This window comes from Motacilla alba, chromosome 6 (genome assembly GCF_015832195.1).
Source record: "Motacilla alba alba isolate MOTALB_02 chromosome 6, Motacilla_alba_V1.0_pri, whole genome shotgun sequence".
NCBI classification, from domain to species: Eukaryota; Metazoa; Chordata; class Aves; order Passeriformes; family Motacillidae; genus Motacilla; species Motacilla alba.
The window spans coordinates 11544318-11555869 of record NC_052021.1 but is presented as its reverse complement, the minus strand read 5'-3'; the positions used below and the strand labels follow the sequence as shown (position 1 = coordinate 11555869).

Here is an 11552-nt window from a genome sequence, read left to right as displayed (position 1 = left end):
ACTGCAGTTTAATGAAAAATCACATGTTTCCTAATCCAATTAATTTTGACTCCTTTCCTGTTCATGAATGTTGGCAAGAAATAGATTATTGCTTTTAAGTATTCATTCATAATATAAAAGCTTCTTATGTCTTCTGTGGATGCTATTTTTGTAAGTATTTCCCTTGAAGTGTTTCCTGTTTGTTCTGTGTTGCCACTAGTCAAAATGGTGACAATTTTGTTTCAGTTCCTCTTTGGGGAGTAAATGTACTTCCCACATGGGAAAAAAGTGATAGAGCAGATGATTATTTCCATCGGTGCCAGAAATACTTAAGCACTTGGCTGCCCTGAGGAAAGTGAATTCAGAGGGATCAAATGACTCACCTAAATATACAGGTTGGAGGCAATAACTTTCTAAAAATTTCTGCCAGCCTTTTCTAAATATCTGCAAAAATGACATGGTTTACCTGATCTGTGCTTTGAGTTGTGACAGATAGGGGAGAGCATGAGTCTTACATGTCAGTACAATCCTTAGAGCAGCACAAGGAAACCATTGCAATACTGGTTTCCACAAACTTCCAGAGGTAGGATACTCAGAAAATCTACTGTGAGGTTGCAAATTTTAATTTTCAGACATTAGCCTGTTTCATATACTAGAAGTTCTTAAAAATATTATCCCATGGATATGAGGTACATAATATTTAATTAACTGGGATTTTGTCTACAACTCATCATGCAAAATACACATGAATCTCTGTGGTACCCTCAACTGGACCTTAGCAATTCTCAAAAACATACAGTAAGAGCAAGCTTATATTCCTTATTGATTTAGTATCAGTCTTATATGAACAATACAAGCTTCAAAATACCTATAAAAAGAATATTTCTACTCTGTAACTTTTGAAAGTAAAAAAAATTGCTTATAATTTTGAAATACTTTGTTTCAAAGCTCAGCTTACCTGAAAGTGTTGTTTCTCACTGTAGCTCCAGGGGTAAATTTATAACAAAATACTGGAGAAAATATTCAAAAGCACTAGGCCTTAAGTAGCACCAGGCAATAGTCCCCATGAACAGAGTGCAGATGGGCCATAATGTGATGAATGATTTGATCTTTTCAGCCCAAGCAAACTTCCTGAAAAAGAACCAAATAATTCCCTTAAAATCTATGCAACACTTAAAATCTTAATAAGAAAACCTAAGTTCACATCTTCTCTATCTAACTTCATAAAATTTAAGTAGTCCTTCTGAAGTTAGTGGGATCATTCATAAATACATTATTCACATACATTTGCTGCTCTGAAGTCCAATATCCCAAGAGTCAACTAGCAAAAGTACAAAGGGTATTACCAAAATGTGGACAAAGTAGCAATACCCTTGCTGTACCCATCCCTGGTACAATATTTTAACTTGCCTGTTGGGAAGCAGTCTGAAGAATGACATGCTAGACACTAGAGAACAGGTAAGCACAAATAATTTTCTAATTTATACCTAGAGGAGACAATGAATGAAATATTTTTTTTATATTTATTAAGTTCTCCAGTAAAGCTGAGTCGTTAGTTTAAGCTCAGTTTTGTATTTCTCATTTCTAAACTTTGGGACAGCAGCAACCTGTGTCTTGCAGTTACAATAGTTAAGTACTCCCAATGCATTCTGAGAAAATAAAAAGTTCTCTCTTTTTATAGTGTTTTTTGGCTTTACCTGGTCTTTTAAAGGGCTATATGAATCATAAACCAACACATTTCTTGCTGAAACCTTTTTCTTTGAGCAATTATCAAAGATAATGCTATGAAATTAAGTAAAAGCATTTTGCCTGCCTGAGGATAGATAAGTACACCTTCCCTTAAGCTCATCATCAGAAATAATTAGCTCCTTGTTTGGGTTAAAAAGGTACAATTCATAAAAATGCAACTTTATCTCACCTGAAAGCACTTCCATATGGATTACAGAGTAATCTAAATAGTGAGAACAGTTTAAGAGCATTGCAGTTGTACTTACATAGATTTGAAATCCTGAACAATTCAGCCTCAATGTGGGTATCAATCATTGCAGTTCCCAGTCTGATATTTCCTCTCTCAGCAGGTCACATAAATTATTGTTTAAGCCCTTATATAATTTTTCAGCTGTTCAGGGCATTCCTTCCTGACATGATCACAATTGAAAGGGTTTGATGTGAACACTGATTTTCATTTGGAACATGTGCCATTTTCATAGCTTCTTGCCAATGCAATTTCCTTTCTGAATTTACTGTGCTTAAGGATGGAAGTATTTTAAAATTTTTAATAAAACTAAATCAAATGAATATGTATTTTAAGCATTTGGTTCGCAAAGAATCTTGCTTGTCTGTATTTCGGTATATTTGAAAGATATTTTTGGGGGAAAGAACCCCCAAAAACTCCACTTAGTCTTTCAGAGAACGTAATGTGGTGTAAGCTAGAGCCCGGTGCAAATCAATAAACCAATAGGATACACTCATCCTACTTTTTTTTTTTGCTTAACTGCTGCAGTTAACAAGAACAGTATCCCTTTATTGAAGAGTATTTCACAAAAAAGAGATTCAGAATAAATTCTTTTTTGTTGGAAAAGCACATGTCCAAAGGATGGAATCCCAAGTAAGGAGTGGCTGATGGGACAGACGAGGAGGCTGAGAGAGAGGGCTGATCTCATTCCTTGAGAAAGCTAGTAAGGATTCATCTTCAGATGATAAAAAAGCTTGGAAGAGCATTGTAAAGACTGAAATGTGGGAAAAGTTTATGAAAATATTCAGGAGATAATTCCAGAGCCATAGTATTTTTTTAATGGCTACAGAGCTTTGAGAACCAGCCAGCAAGAAACAAACTGGGATAATTAACTGTTCTCCAAGGTAGTTTTTGTGTGGACAGGAGTGTTAGCAGAAGACAGGAGTTATTCTTTCTGGTACAGGGTATAAATAATTGAGGGAGATTTTAGCATCGAGTCAGGAAATCATTTCAGTGCATACTTCACTGTTTCTCTTGTGCAGAGGTTTTCTGAACAGTGGCCTGGCCCAGCCAGCAAACAGAAAGGCATAAAGTTTCCGCTGCCTATAGGGATTTTTATTTTAAAACATTGCTGTTGGAGGTCTAACCCAGTGTTGTTCTTCCAGGATCATTTATTAAAATGAACTGTGATAGTTTGTTAAATACCAAGGAAAAACAGATGATGTGAGTTTTTGTAGAAACACTATGAAGAATACTTTAATTTATACTGCAAAATATTGATCCCCATTTTTACATGCACAACGATAAGTAAGCAATCAAGTTAGGTTACAACAAGTTACCATCAGAGACAACTTTGTAACCAAACAGAAATAACATTTATAGAATCAATTCTATTTGCTTTCTGAGTCTCCATTATGGTTTCCTCATATTAGAAAATGTGAAATGCATGCTTTGAAATGCTAGACCTTAAACTAGAGATTGCTTCTAATTGCTACTATTTCAAATGAGAATTATATTTCCTAGGCAATACATAGCAGAACACGATTCAAGGGTGTTAAACCTTGAAACGCAGTGATATGAGTAGCCCATATTACCTTTATTGCTATGAAAGGCATCAAGTCTACTCTGAAGACCTTGTCATACAAGATTTAAGCACAGCTCAGGGGGAGCAGGAAACATACATAAAATTATCAGCAGCATTTTGGCATTCACAAGTTAAGCTATGTTTTTTCACCTCCTACACACGGCCAAATTTTACGATTTGCATTTGTCTGCACACATAATGAACATCTTCATGTTGTGAGTGTACATCAGTAATTTAAACACAACTTGCACACAGCTTCTAAGATGCTTGAGTTGCAGAAAAAGCCAGTTTGAAAAAACATTTTATCTCTGTGCTTATCCTGTCATAAATATGATTTGTTTTTTAAAATGGTGCAAATCCTTGCTTGTCTAGCATGGTGCCAGAACTGGTAACTGACATTCTTTAAATTTAAATGAAAAAGAGAATGAAACTGAAATAGAAATGTCATTTATAACTATTCGATTCCATCTAGTAAATACTTCTGAACTTGATATTCTGTAATTTAAATGGGGTGCAGGCTGCCAGATCAGGTCTTTCTCATTCTAGTTCTAAAAATAGGGACAGGAAAGGAGAAGCAAGAACACATTTTCCTTGCTCTTGAGAAGGAGTGGGAACAAATTCAAGTGATTTTCAAAATGTTCAGCTCTCCTGTAATTGCATTCCTAATGTAAAATCTTGCTTTGAATTAATTTGATTTGGAGTTTCATTTTACCAACAGATGTGAGTCATTGTAAGATACTCATTAGCAAAACTTTTTCCTAACAAAGATAAAACAATCATTACAAGTCAGCAATTAAAAAGAAGCTTTTGAGACTGCTAGGAATGCAGTGACATTTGATCCTGACTTTGCAAATCAGTTCATCCTTACCCATTGGTTTTATAATGGTAGCAGTGAAGTCTCAACAGTATACTTTAACACTTTTCCAAAATCATCCACTGCTTTTGTGCACCACAGGAACAGATGCCAATTTCCATGAAAATCTAAACAAAGTATTTTCAACTGCTCGTCTGAGGTATGGTGTTTTTTCCTGGTTGTCTGTTGATATTCTGTGGTACCCAGGAGGGTTCTCTCTTGACAAGGGAACCTTCCTTTTGCCCTGTCTTAACACTGTTACAGCCCTGTGAGAGTTTTTCAGTCACTGGTAAAGTACTGCTAATAAAATCCAAGTAGTTAGGTGATTTTATTATTATTTCCATGCTAATTTTGGGGAGGAATATAAAAATATGAAAAATGTTGCACTTAAAACATTTTAATGATGTATATGCAACAATGAATGGTACCAGAAACAAGAGAAATAATTTGTTTTATGAATTGGCTGGAGTTCTTAACTCAAATGCAGGGAGATGTTTTTTGGGCAGTGACAGACAAGTCTTAACACTAGCAAAAAAACCCAAACCCTAAACTGGAGTAGATAAATATTGCAAACAATGGAGCAGCACAGTACAGACAATGAACAATAGAAGTTTCTTAGTCTCTAGTTCTGTCTAGTGAATGAAGAAATTAACACTGGCTTTGTACTAACTCTTTACTAAACTATCAACGTGGATGATCATCTCTGTCCTGTGGCTTTCTACAGTTTTGCTTTTATTTTGTGTGGAAGGTGGTGGTGGTGGTTTTATTGACTGCTGGGCAGGCTCAGTGGGTACACCTGCTCATGCAGTAGCACATAATAAATACTGATATACTGAATATTTTGTATAAAACATGAAGCACGTCAGATTAAGAAAGCCCAAATATTTTTCTCTAGAGAGATTGCATTTTTACTGTAGATATTTATCTGAATAACTTGAGGTTTGGTACATGTGGCCATCAAGCACAGAAAAAAATCCCAACCAGATAACAAACCAAAAGACCTTGATAATTTATATTGTTATCTCCTCAGACAAGGAGTGTTCATGAACATACAGAATGTTCTAACTTCTTTTGCTGCATCCTAGGTAGTCAAGTCTACAATTTAAAAAGTCATTTAATAGAATTGATTTTAAATATGTTACTTTATTGTATTCAGAGGTTAATGTTCTGCAGTACTGAAGGACAAAAAAAAAAAAGGAATGTGTAATTTTTTAGTATGTTTTGCATAACACTGAGTCTTCCAGTCAAAATCCTCCTATTTGTTGTCCATTCTAGGAACAGAATATGGTTGCTTGGACTTAGTTTCAGAACTGCTTTGCAGTCAATGTATTCATTCATTCACAAAATTTTCCTCTCTTTTTAGAAGAATGCCTACAGCACTTCTTGGTGCTATTAGACAGAAGCTACACAGTAAAGGTGTTTTGGAATAGTCAGAAATAAACCAGTATAGAATCCCAGCAGTACCTACATGGATTACTTTCCATATATGTTGTTACTGCTGACTCTGATGTGATACCCTGGTGCAGCTGCGAGTGAGCAGTGGAACCGTGGGCACACAACCCATTGTTCCAGCCAGGAAAAATAAGGCCATGTGGCCAGGAAAAATGCTCAGCCACCACTGCGGAATATTGCCTGCTGCTCTCAGCTGGAGCAGCAGCAGAGCCCAGGCATTTAATGCAGCTCCCTGCTTGTCCCCTTCTATATTCCTTTTCCCCCATGGCCCCAGCCAGAGCGACACTGTACTGGTGGTACAGGAATGTTTCCACAATCCATTTGCTGCTGTCACAGGGCCTGGTAAACATTTGTTGCTAACAGCAACTATATGTTGGTTTCAAAGAGAAAAAGTTATTTGAAGAGATTGTATCCAAAAAATTCCGATTTATCCTTCCATGCACTTTTCCAGATGCTAAACAATCACTAGTCAAAGAAAAAAGTAAGTGGACTACAGTAAGCACTTCTGTTACCAGAAGAAAGCTTTTCCAGATAGTAGATAAAACTAAATCTTATTTACATTCACTTACAGCTGTGATTGTATTGATTATGTTTTTATTATAAGGAACATCTTCTATTTTCATGAATTAGTACCATAATTATTGAGTCTGCTTTAATATATGAAAGAACTCTATATAAATTTTAAGTCAGTTGATACTGTTTTCTAATGAGAATTTTTGAAAGGAAGTAATTTAGAAACTGTGATCCCAAAACAACAGGAAATGAGCAATCCATAGCAGTTCATTTACCAAACATTATATAAATTATATGCTTCTGAGTCCAAAATTCAGTACATTATAATACCAAAGAATTACTATTTATTTGATCCCAAAACACTACATGAAAAAATTTAGTCCTTCAGCACTCAAAGATGTAGAGGCCAAAAGCCTAGGCATTGACAAAAAGGAATGTTGCTCAATGCACAATAAGGGCACAGTAACAATAAATGCAGGAAGGTTTTTGCGTGGTATGTTGGTACAAACTAAAGTTTCACAGATGAGCTGTCTCTCCTAAAGCTAAGGTAAGTCAAGGGATTATTCCAGTCTCTGCAAACAGCGAGGTAAAATATCCCGGCATTCCAAGCGCCTGTAACGTGTCCTTGATGCCCCAGGATGACAAGAAGATCGTGTCCTTTCAGAGGTCCAGAGCAAGCCCTGGACTGAGCTCTCAGTGCCCAGCTGGGTCTGACACTGCAGCACTGCCAGCAGAGCCTGAGCTGGAGCTTGGCATTGCCCCAGGCAGGCGTGAGTTAATTCTGCTGAAGAGCATGGCCTCTCCCAAGACCCCGTTTCACTGCCCAGAGCAACAGGATGCATTTGGACAGGAGCAGTGACAAAGGGTTACAGAGTGTAACTTAGTGAGAAGCTCAGATTGAGAATCTTGAGGAATGTAAATCACAATGATTAAAATATTGTAGGAGGGGTGATTTCGGGCTATGAAAATTTCTTCATGATTTTGCTTGCATTGTTCAGTATCTGTTATAAATAATTTGCAACACTTCAGGAAAAAGAAAGCAGTTTCACATGGGATCACGTTGGAATTATGCCATCAGTAAAGCTTAGCTGTGGTATTTGACAAAAAGCCTTGTGTCAAGGCAAACTAATGACTATTGTTTGACAATTAAAGCTCAGAATTTTCAGGCAAAATAATTGGCCATTTTTCTTATTCTACATTCATGTTTCATTTTGGCTCAAGAGGTTAATAGAACAGAACTATCCTCTGTTGAAGGATTGCTTTCTTTTCTCCTTTGGCCTCATTTACATTACTCCTTCACTTTGGTATCATGTTCTCAGATCAGCTCTTCTCTCTCTTTTTCTTTTGTTTCTTCCCCTCCAGCCCACACATATGCTTAAAAAAAAAAAAAAAAAAAAAGGGCACAAAAAAGAAAACCAAAACCACTAGAGGCTGGAGCTAATGCTGTTCTGGAAAACGCTTCTTTTTTGAATAAGCTATTGCCAGCCAGCCACTTCCTTTCCCCCAACTGTACCAATTTAAAAACAGAGCTCAGCAAAGTTTGGGGAAACATTTTAAAGTCTGTCTCCTAAATAACCATCCTATCATAATATTTTAGGAAAATTAAAAGTTGAGTCACATAAATATATAAATACATAAATACATACACTATTGCTCTCAGATGTTAGGAGGTCTGCAACTGCCTGTCTAAGAAAAATCCTGAGGCTGAAATGAATTGTATTGTGAAACACAGACATTTCCTGAATGTTTTATTTGCTGCTTTATTCACAAACAACGTGGGAATTCCTCTGTACACCTGTAAGACTAACACCAAATAGGATCTATAACATCTGTCTGCATAAATATAAGTCTGAGTTACGAAGGAATATCTAATCTTAGAACAGCTTGTTCTGATAGAAGAATCCGGAAACCATACACATCACTGCAAACCCATCATTTTTCCTGACATGGTAGACCTTTCATACAGAGATAAATATGAATACCCATGTTGTACCTACGAGAGGTTAACAAATCTATTTTTTCCTTCTCTCAATCTGGAAAAAAACAACCTTTCTGGTAGAGAAGAAATTCTGGTAAGCAGAGGAAACTGGCACTTAGACAAGAATAAAAAGTATTCTGTGTATAATCCCCTGGAAGGCCCTCTATAGCTCTCCCCACATAGCAGCAACAAGCTCATGTGCAGAAAGGTGGTACCTGGGAAACTCGAAGGACAATATTCAGAGTCTGGTTGCTCTCTGTAGGATAACCAGTGGTTGCTGCAGAGTTGTCAGAGTTTCTTTCAGATCTACAATGTAGGGTTAGTTAACAAAATCAGTAATTTCAGTTATTTCCATTCCGTTATCTTCTTGTACTCACAAATATAATGTCTACAGAACACTGCAGTCTCCAGTGTGAAGGTGTCTACTAAACTCCTACTCATTATCCACAACAAAGATGACAAGCAGGATGTTCAACACTCATCTGTAACATGCACTACTGAAATTTTGCATGAGGTCAGGTTTAAAATGGTATATTTACATACTCTTTTCAAAGAGTAATAAAGCCACATTTACCTAGTTTTAGGAGTGCATATGTGGATATTTAAAACCCTATGCCAATTCTCTTCTATGAATATACATCTAAAGTTTATCTTTGAGGGATACCTGAAATGATGATCTAGCATTGTGACAAGTTTTAATGGCCAGAAAAGTGTCTTGGATAGCAACACCAGCCAAGTGTTTTCTCCCTATTCATTTAAGGTGTTCCCTGGAAAGACCTTTGCTGCCTGAGGGCTTGAAATCTAGACTGAACAGATCTGGTCCTTGGACACCCAGCCCCCTTCCACACTGTGTGGTGCAGCTATTTATGAACAAATGGGTTTATGCCTGCCTGAAGACAAAGGGCTGCTCTGTGCTAAATGGGGTACAGATCTCGACAGAGCAGTAACGTGACAAAGGATGCAGCCTCTGCTGTCCAGACCATTGGGCTCTGCTCTGGAAAACCCTCAGTGCCTGCCTTTGAGGCAGGTGAGCAGCCCCAGGCAATCCAGCAGAGTGATGTCAAGCTAGCGGGTGCAGGCCTGTACCTAATAAGCCTTTACTGGCTTTCTCTGACTGTTTTTGATGAGCAAAACCAAAACCATTTGGTATATAGCTGTGGAAGAACATTCCTATCTTACCTGCTTCCTGATCTTTACCTTTTTAAACTGCTACTAGCCACCATTCATGCACATGGCTGGAAGCTGCATGAGTTCCCAAGCCCAGCTTCCTTTCAGGTCAAGCCCTGCAGAAAACTAATAATTAAAAAAAAAAAAAATAGTGTAACGAAATGTTCTTCTAGAAATATAGAACTGTACATAATTACTTGCATAATTAAAAAATAATTATTGGTAAATTCTGCTTCTTGTTTCCACCATAAATGCTACATCACAATTTCAGGGTATTGCTAACGTGTGAGAAATCACCATCACTGTGCTGCTGCTGGAGCTCTGCGAGCCGCGGAGCCCCAGAGCAGGCAGAGCAGCTGTGCAGTGGGTGCCGGGGCAGTGCCGCGGCTGTTCCCGGGCCGGGCAGGGTCACCGGCCGGGTGGGCAGCGCTGCGAGCGGGCAGCGCCAGGGCCGCGGTCGCTCCGGGAGCCTCCGGGCGCGCTCGGTGCGGCGGCGGGCTGAGGGGCCGGCCCGGCTGCGGAGGGTGCATTGAGACGCTCCCGCTCTCGCCCCCACACGGGGGCTTCTCGCCGCTCCCGGGGCGCATCGCAGCGCGGCGCGCCCCCACCTCAGGGGAGCGGGGAGCGAAGGCGCAGCAGGGCGGAGTGCGGGAAGGGAAGGAGGGAGGGAGGGAGGTCCCGCGGCCCCTCCCTGCTGCCGTGCAGCGGCAGCGGCCCCGCTTCCCCCGCGGGACTGCGCGGGGGACCCGGTCCCGCCCCGGGGGCGGTCGGGGGCGGCCGGCCCGTCCCCTTTAAGCGGCGCGGCGGAGGGTCCCGCCCGCTCATTTCCGAGCACGCAGGAAGTGCAGGCGGGCTCCGCGCCGGCCCGCGCGGTGAGTACGGCGGTACCGCGCCCCTCAGCCCTCCCGCCGCCCCGCTCCTCCTCCCCGGCCCCGCGCCCCTCGCCCGCCCGCCGCTCTCGGCCGGCCCGCCGCCCCTCGGCGCTGCCGGCAGAAGGTGCCGCGCAGCGCCCCGGAGCCCTCCTGGCCGCGGGCAGCGGCAGCGCGGCGGGCCCGGCCCCGTGCCCCGGCCCGGAGCGGGCTGCGGCCACCCGCACCGAGCGGCCCGGGCGGCCGTGGGGCCGCGCAGCCGGGGCTGCCCCGACCGCCCCGGCGCGGCGGCCTGGCGCACCGGGCCACTCGGTTGTACCGTAGCGCTGTCTCAACAATAAAATGAATCTGTCCCTCACGGCTGCGTTTCCATTGTGTTAACTGGCCGTAGGCGTGCTGGGAGCGCGTTTGTGCCGCCGCAGGCAGCGGGATGCAGCAGCGGCCCCCCCGCGACAGCGCAGCGCTGGAGAGGGCACGGTGGCAGCGCCCGGCCGGGCTGTGCCGGGCTGCGGGGCGGCCTTTGCGCTTGCTGCGGCCGCCAGAAACCCCCATTCCCTCCACCAACCCCTCAGAATAGGGGAAATGATGATGAGGGTGCTTAATGATCCTCAGTGGAATGTTGAGCCCGGTTTAAACTGTGCTTTACGTCTCCGTTTTTGTCAGACGCGTTCTTGCTCGGTAAATTCTGTGCTCTTGCAAACTATGAGTGTTTGGTATTGAGCATAAAAATAAATTGTGTAATTGTCACCAGTCAGTTAATTCAGAAATGCTAAAGCAGAAACGGGGGATGTTGCAATTTGCAAGACCTTTTTTAAACCCTAAGTATGCAGAAATTTAAACTTGGTAGTACGTGTATTCAGTGAAGTGTAATCAGTGTTTATTTTATTCTGTGGTTTTGTTGTTTGCTTGTGCTTTTCTCTCTTCAAGTCCCTATTCAGGTGGAAATTGAGACACTGATCTCTTCTGCTAAGCTTGTAGATGATGGGTAAGGGCTAACTTTGTTGTCTTCTCTCCGGTAACTCAACTGCAGAGGAGAGGTTGTTTCAACACCGAGTCAACATCTCTCAGTTTAAGGTCATATAGTAAAAATACCTTTTTACCACCTTTTTCTTTCCCGTGGAGGCTGTAATGCTAGGCCTCGTAGGACAGTTTCTTCTTTTCCAGTATGCACTAGCTGCAAGTTCCTATCTTGCTTTAGTGTG

General features: G+C 41.2%; 1 protein-coding gene and 1 long non-coding RNA gene across 2 annotated transcripts in view; one reads left to right on the top strand and one right to left on the bottom strand.

The window, feature by feature from the left end:
- Positions 1–945: 945 nt before the first annotated feature.
- LOC119702328 lies at positions 946–10810 on the bottom strand. The gene is made up of 4 exons (XR_005257323.1): positions 10710–10810; positions 9512–9607; positions 8530–8620; positions 946–1110 (listed from the first exon to the last, which is right to left on the bottom strand). It is a non-coding gene; the product is annotated as an uncharacterized LOC119702328 (long non-coding RNA).
- The window catches only part of CSGALNACT2 (chondroitin sulfate N-acetylgalactosaminyltransferase 2), a 31414-nt gene continuing 30043 nt past the window's right edge, over positions 10182–11552 (top strand). The window contains exon 1 of the mRNA XM_038140203.1: positions 10182–10353. The gene's annotated coding sequence lies outside the window, so the exon portion shown is untranslated. The remainder of the gene's footprint in view (positions 10354–11552) is intronic.